The sequence below is a fragment of the Acartia tonsa genome, chromosome 8 (assembly GCF_053477335.1).
Source record: "Acartia tonsa isolate MP-2025a chromosome 8, ASM5347733v1, whole genome shotgun sequence".
NCBI lineage: Eukaryota > Metazoa > Arthropoda > Copepoda > Calanoida > Acartiidae > Acartia > Acartia tonsa.
In genome coordinates this window covers 31,190,107-31,198,523 of record NC_137267.1, presented here as the reverse complement: position 1 = coordinate 31,198,523, position 8,417 = coordinate 31,190,107, and positions in this window count along the sequence as shown.

The window sequence follows — 8,417 nt, the reverse complement described above, 5'->3', positions numbered from 1 at the left end:
AATGATTATAGAGTTGCTACGCTTTCTAACTCGTACCTAACTATTATAGGAATCACCATGCAAAATTTGAAATCGATAGGACAATTCTAACATGCCTAAATTAACGAAAAAAGCTATTAAAAAAAGTAAAAAAATCAACATGTTTAAAATGGACGTACGGACATTTTGGTAATGATTATAGAGTTGCTACGCTTTTTAAATCGTACCTAACTACTAAAGGAATCACCATGCAAAATTTGAAATCGATAGGACAATTCTAACATGTCTAAATTAATGAAAAAAGCTATCCGTTACGGACGGACGGACGGACGGACCGACCCTAATTATAGAAAAGCTTCGCTTTTAAAAATTGAAAGGGATAAACTAAACATTACAGCTGAAATGTGAAGTCTTAGATGTTTTTTTCGTAATCGTGGCTTACTGTCGTATAAAACACTTAGGACCATCGATGTATCTCACTACATATAAACATATTCATCTACTCTTCTGTTACACATTAGATCAACGATGTATCTAACTCTTCTATCCATACATAGATGAACTATACTATAATATATTTTTTTTCTACTAACACATACTAGACCAACCATGTATCTAACAGTCATACATATGTAAACCATACTGTATTATAAATGTTCTCTACTAACACACACTATACCAACAATGTACCTAACTTTTCCGTCCATACATAGATAAACCATTAGTATGTGGGTCACTTTTACGCTACAGTGATCATATGTCTCATTTTAATACAATTATACAAATAACCAGGGGATATGTCATCACAAGAAAATCGCGGCAGTAACCTTAAATGCAGTGCCTCTGGTCGTGCCGGGGAGGTGGTTGGTTTGAATCTCGACCCATACCTCGTCATAACTGAAGACGTTAAAAGTGTACCTTTTGATCCTATATTAGATGAACGACTTAAATGCAGTGCCTCTGGTCGTGCCGGGGAGGTGGTTGGTTCGAATATCGACCCATACCTCGTCATAACTAAAGACATTAAAAGTTTACCTTTTGATCCTATATCAGATAAACGACATAAATATCATTCAAATAATACAAAATTAATTACTAAGTACAATTTGGACTGCAATCAAATTTTCGATTTTATGAGGAGTTACAAATGTGACAAAGACCATATTGTCCTGTTGTGACGTCATATATTTCGGGAAAGGGAAAAGAAAATGAGATTTCCCCCCACCTCTTTCCTTCTCCTATCCCAATATTTATGACGTCACAACAGGACGATATGGGCTTTGTCACAAATGTCTTTTATATCCAACAAAATGTATATTAATATTAATTATATAGAAGACAAGCTTTCTACAATTTAATATGCTTATGGTGTGTTCCATTTTATTTAATTTTTTCGCTTTTAACGGTATAACGTCATTTTTTATTTGCACTATAAGCTGCTTCAAAATCGGGCCTTTTCTTCACACCGCTACATGGCTATAATTGTTCATGTTAGAATCTAAACATTGCTTTGCCTTGTATAAGATTTTGCCTGGCTTTCTCTGGCCAATATAAATGGCTGGCAATTTATCAACAACAAAATTGGTAAATGTTAGTCCAGCCCTTACTATGCCCGGACAAAACAACAATATTAGAAGCGCAGCTATTTTATAATTTTGATAGGTCCGTATGACCATACGTCCAATCGTCAATCACTGAAAATTATTAATAGAAGAGTTTCTTTAACGAGGAATTCTATTTAAAGTATAACAGTTTACTCTTCCTTTTAATTTAAAATAAGGCCGTTCCCTCTTGTTGATATATAAAAGGATAGATGCTTAAATGTCTTTCTGTTTGACCTATAAGATCTCGCTAACCTTCTAACTAATAAGGAGTCTTTTCAAGAAAGGGTCTTTTACATGAATAATTTTTATGTGAATTTTGAAAAATTCATGGTTTTTAATAAAGGATTTTTAGTTTTAACTTATATGAGAACTCTAAAATAAACAATTGGCATATATTTGCTCTTAAGCTAAAATAAAATTGTATAATATTGGTTGTAAAGTGTGAATACCTTTCTTTACACTGTATGAAATACCTTTTAGCCGGACATTAGTCTTGAAAGAAAGGTTATTTTTACTACACTCTGTTTTTACCTCTTCTTATTTATATTCATATATACAATTATATTTTTGTATTTATTATAAACTAGCAGCTGTGCTTCTAGCCTCTAGGTAATCTATAAACCGTTTGCCCTACATTATTTTAAAAATATAAACCCTTAGTTGGTTGTCCTAACACTGCACTGTAATAATTCATCAAGTTCGTAATTATGTAATCACAAAAAATTTAAATATTAGTTTGTGGGATATTAAAGGACAGAGTTTGAATTTCTTACAGATATACTTTATAGAAAAATCTTAAAATATTCATGATATAGCAATTAAGCTTTCACCTATTTCACTTATTTTTAGAAAAGTTTCACATATTGGACAGGTTTTTGTCGTCTATTTTCTATAATGGTTGATTGGTTAATGACTCACCTCTTAATGATTTAAATAAAATAGTTTGATCGCTAGAATAACTATGATAATTGATCCTATTATATAAAGTAGTAATATTTTTTTATAAGATACCATTAACCCCAGAATAAATTAAGTTCTCCATTTTAGACATGTTTCACATAGTTACAAGGATTTTAGGCTATCTTATGTCCCTTCATTTTCCTTTGAATACAGACTTCCAGAAGGCCAAGGACACAGCTGCTAGTGGAGTTTATAAGACTTTAACTATAGATTTGCTATGCTACTTATAGTGGAATTTATCTATTTCAATATATGTACATCTTTACTTTGTTCATTGTTAGGCACGGTCCCCTTTTTTTAGTAGACTCCAAACATTTTTTCAAGGAATTATTGGGTTAGATCCAGAAATAAAATTTGAATGAAATGTGTATTTTCTTCTAATTTATTACAGATTTATAAGGGGTTGTAGAGCCAGACTTTTGTATTATGTCACTAGACATTCACATCCAAATTATTGCAGGCAATAAAAACCAAAATTAAATCTAAAAAGCTAAGGTGATAGGGGGACAGTTTAAACCAGGGCTCGGCAGCTGCGCGTCAGAAGCCTTTAAGCCTAATTTTACAATTCTAAAAGGCAACTGGAAATCTTTACCTGACCTAAATATGACAATCCCTCTTTTCAAAAGCATCCAAACGAGTCTAAATTTGAGCCTTTTTCGCAGCCGACTCGCGGCTGCCTTGCCCTGGTTTAAATGATAGTCCACCAGCAAAGAAAGATAATATTCCATTGTTCGTGTGCGGATGAAACAGTATCATTAATCTTTATACACACACAGGAATACAATTTTGATCAAGAAAATTCATGACTACACTTTCAAAGAACAGGTGGTATCTATCTTTTTTTTCGAGTAGCGAAGCTAAAGTTTAATTAGATTGATGTCTGCCTTTCAGATAGAAAAACTAAATTTTCTTTTCACAGGATTGGCTTTGTGTTTGTTTGTCTGTGCCAAGGATCTTTTAACAGCTGAACCGATATAGTTTTCCTTTACACCGTCGGTTTTCAGGGTCCTATTTTTGGGGGAGAGTACCACTAACCTCCCAATAAAAATCGTCCCTAGAAAAACAAGACCCCTCCTACTTTTTCCTTTTCCTTAAATAAAATTTGGTGGTCAAATTATCCCCCCCCCCTCACCTAAAGTGCTTTCAGAGACCTCTATGGCCGTAATCGCTAGTTGAAAATAAATTATGTAAAGAATGAAAATTGTCTCTGTTAGCAATGTAAGTTGTTAGTTGTGTTGTTGAAACAAATTATGCTATTAAGATCCTTTCTAGAGGTTAATGAAATCCTTATGCCTTGTTTACTCACACATTACACACATTTAGTTACATATAGATAGATGGATAGATGAGCATAGATAGATACACAGACAGATACATAGACAGACAGATAGACAGATAGATATATGTATATTATAAAACATCATGAATATAGACAATTCAATAAAAATAATATGTATACTTATAGACTTATAGTTTTAAAGAAGGATAGCATTTTATAATTAAAGAAAATTTATGTATTTTTTTCTCGTATTCATTCGAATCCGATGGATAGGAACCGGTTCGTATAGGATAGGAACCGGTTCGTATTATATCCAGCTTTCTACGAATTAAAACCAGTTTTTAGCCCCGAGGTTCCGAAGGGGCTAAAACACTGGTTTTAATCTCATACAGACGGCCGAACAAAATACCTTATAGAGTAAATGTTAATTGCTCGTAAAAATTGCTAAAGTATTCAAATGCATATTATTTCTAACATGTTTCATATTACTTTTACAACATAACATACGGACAAAGTAAGTGAAAGAGTATATACTATACCTTTTTAGGTATAAGAGGTTAGTAAATAATAAAAGATTTCTTCTTCAATTTCTTAGAATGCATTATCAGTTCTTATTAAGAAAGTACTTTCATTACAAAAAATCTTTCATTGATTTGATTATTTTCTTTATACGCAGGGACCTAAAGGGAGACGATATTGGACGATAAATTGATGTATATCCCCAATGATGATAAACTAAATTACCCCCCTTCTGTAGATTGATTGAAAAGTTTGGACACAAATAGTTTCGTAACAGCCATTTGAAAATTTAAATTAATTTAGAGTCCATATACCCTTACCATCCAGACTAAACAAATGGCTTCGCCCATAGCGAGTATTCGCTTTACTCAGAGAGCATAGAGTAGTATAGGTTTAAAAATAGTTTTAAACCTATATAGAACTAGCACGATACTTTTTCGAGAAGTAGAGCTAATTTAAACATTTTGATTTAATTATCTAGATTAAACTCTCTTCGTAGGGTAGCTGACAACAGCCCAAAACCTTCACAGAAACGACATCAAACTTCTCCATAAATTTTCAAGTTTTTATGATGATTACAATTCTTTATGCTGAGTTACTATTCCTCAGTTCTGATTACAAACAAAATGTTTGTAATATTCATTTAAAAGAATTATAACTTTAGTTATACAAGAGTTTGTGATAAGATTTTTGCATTGAAAAACTGCATACACCAACACCTTGCATACCTCTGAAAGTTGATACAATTCAGCCAGATAAATTTTTTTTAGCAGCAAAGCATTGAATTTTACTTTATTTCATAGCTATATTAAATTAATCTTTCGCTTTCTCCAAATTCTTCCATAGAAAGTTACTACTTGCACATAAAGAATGTGACATCAAAGTGCCGTGCTAGCAAAAATTAGCAACATAATTTGCACACTCATAAATTGTTTTAGTTGTCTCTAGGTTGTGCAAAGCTAAAAGGTAACAAGGATAATTATGGTCATTGTAGCGTACAGCATTAAAAGCCAACAGCATTTAGAATGAACACAAAAAAAAAAGAATAGGCTAAGCAGTTTTTGTTGAGAAAATTTACTCTTAGTTCACTAACCCTTGTTGAAAGAATTACTCTTCTAAATATTTGCTTCTTACCTGATAATAAAGTAGTCTAACGAGGATAACACCCCCCCCCCCCCCCATTATTATTAGAAAAAATATTATTTTCCTTATAGCTAATTCTGCAGGGCCTATACCTGCGGTACCTTAAACCTATTGTGCTACTCTGTACCAAATGTTACCTAACATAAAACACTAACAGTAGAAAACAATATAATGATAAATAAGTTACCATAAGATACACTTTGTGAATTTAGCTTATGGCAAAAAGTAATAATGTGGTTTTTAATAGAGTGTTCCATTTTCCTTAAGTTACAAATTTTACCTTTAAAATATCTTATTTTAATCAAAAGTTTATTTTATAAAGTCTACTTTAATAGTAATTAAATAAAAACACAAAGCTTGAAATGGTTGAAAATAGCTAATAGTAAAATGTAGCCTACAAATTAAATTTATGTCTTAAAAGTAATTAAAAAAAAAGGAATATTAAAACACCTAAATTTTTTTTTACTAAATCAAACAAAATATTATTGAAATTATTACAATTTAATCAAGGGTTAATACTTGTAGCAGCAGCTAGCATGAAGCGAAATTTACAGCAATTCAAACAGTTCATAATTTTGATACACTCTAGTGTATGTATATAGGTTGTTATATATTGATAGGAAATGGTGTGTTAAGGTTTAACTTAGATTGTCATCATACAACAATAGACATTTCTAATATTTATTTTTTTTTCTTCATGTTTTCATTGTTCTGTTGTTTTAAAACTTGCAGTAACCCATTTTATCTTATTTCATAGGTGGATAATTGACTGCACGACGATTGTTTTAACGTGTTTGTTTTAAATTCTTTCAAGCTGCAAATTTAGCATTAAATAAGCATCGAATAAAGTGAAAAAACAATACAATCAAGTATAAAGTCTATATAAATTTGTTTATCCGTAAAATTCTCGCTACTAATTATTAAATAGGCTTCACATAGGTTCTGGGATGGATTTAGGATATTTTTTTAAAATTTATATTAAATTATCAATGGCGTGCACAGGGCTAAACTGATGCGTAAGTATTGGTGCAAAAAATGGGGACAAATTTCAAATTGTTTTGGCGTGTGACGTCATACCCCCATCTCTTTTCTAGGGGGTTTCTTTCCTCCTTCATTTTTCTTTCCCCTCACTTGTGACGTAAATAAACAGCCCCGTCAAATCAATTTAAAAATTGTCACCATTTTTTGCACCAATACGTACAGCATCGCTAAACTAGGTAGGTGTAAAGCCTAATAGTGATGAAAAAGGGGGAAGGCAGCCCTATATTTTTTCTTATTTTAGGGGTTGTTGACACCCCCCTATATATACTCATTCTGCACGTTCATGCTGGTGATGGTTTAAGTCTATTTTCTTCTCCTCCCTCCCATAGATGCTAGGGGCGCAGTCGCTAATATTAAGTAATATGTAAGATGAAGGTCTAACTGTACCTCTATTATCACGTCATATCAGCAAATTCAATATATTCTCCTTCACGCAAAAACAAATTTAGAGTCTAATAAATTTTATACAAAATTTTCCCGAAATATTTTCACTTTACATAAAATTTCAATACTTTAATAGATAGGTAGATCGATATAATTTAAAAGAGCGCAGATACTCTTAAGTTAGATTCGGTTCTTGTGTTTTGCTGGACAAATTTTCAAATACAATATCGAAAAATTATTTCAAAACTCCTGTTAAACGTTATACTGTTATTTCATTAGCATAAAAATAGATTGACAATGTTGTTATTTTAATAGATTATTCTTTAGCTTATAGTTGGACAATATGACAACACAAATGACAGGTAAATTGGATTAGCGGCATGAAATGATAGATCATCCAAGGCACCATAGTTTATATACAATCTAAAAGTTGTAATTTTATCGTCTTATTGCTGCGCCACTTATGGCCATGAAAATGTTCTAGTTATAGTTTACATGAAATTTCAATGTGTTACAATATTTAGCAATATTCTACCCAATTTATTCATAAGAAAACCAGTTTTCATGCAAATTAACAATTGGGGGGAAAAGAAGGATTAGGTATTATGAAAAAAAGTCGACCTATCAATTCATGCATATCAAGGCAGAGAAAAACAGTTGGCTGTTTATATCACTAGTCCCTAAAGTTTTACAATAACGTTTTTTTTTATTCGTTGGCTTATCAACTTTGGGGAATTTTACTGCATTTTGATTAGTTGGTTTATTAAGTTGAGTATTCAAATGTTTCAACCAATAATCTTAATATACAGAAGGGGTGATTTTGTGTTTCATCATTAGGGATGTACATCAATTTATCAGCCATTGTCTTATCCCTTTAGATCCCTGATATCAGGAACAATTATATGAATTATTAGTCCAGCAACAACAAACCATAATTACTGAGATGGGTTTTTAATAAATGCCGCGTTTTTTCGACAATTTTTTAACATTGATTGATTGAACGAAGACGATGGGAGAGTATACAACATAAGAATTTAAAATTATTATTTTAGCCATACAACTTAAATCCATTTTCGCTGCATATTTATCAATGCATCTTTTTAGATCTGTATTAGACATTATACAAATGGCCAAAATGATAATTTTAAAATTTTGAATACTTAAGTTGTATACTCTGCTAAAAACCTTATTCCATCTTGAAGATCAATGCCCCGTACGATTTTAACAGAGTATACAACTTGAGAATTCAAAATTTTAAATTATTATTTTAGCCATTTGTATAATGTCTAACACAGCTCTAAAAAGACGCATTAATAAATATGCAGCGAAATGGATTTAAGTTGTATTAGAAATAATAATTTTAAAATTTTGAATTCTTATGTTGTATACTCTTCCATCGTCTTCGTTCAATCAATCAATGTCTAAAAAATTGTCGAAAAAACGCGGCATTTATTAAAAACCCATCTCTGCCCTAATATCTGAAATAGAATGACTTTGCCCCTAGATTT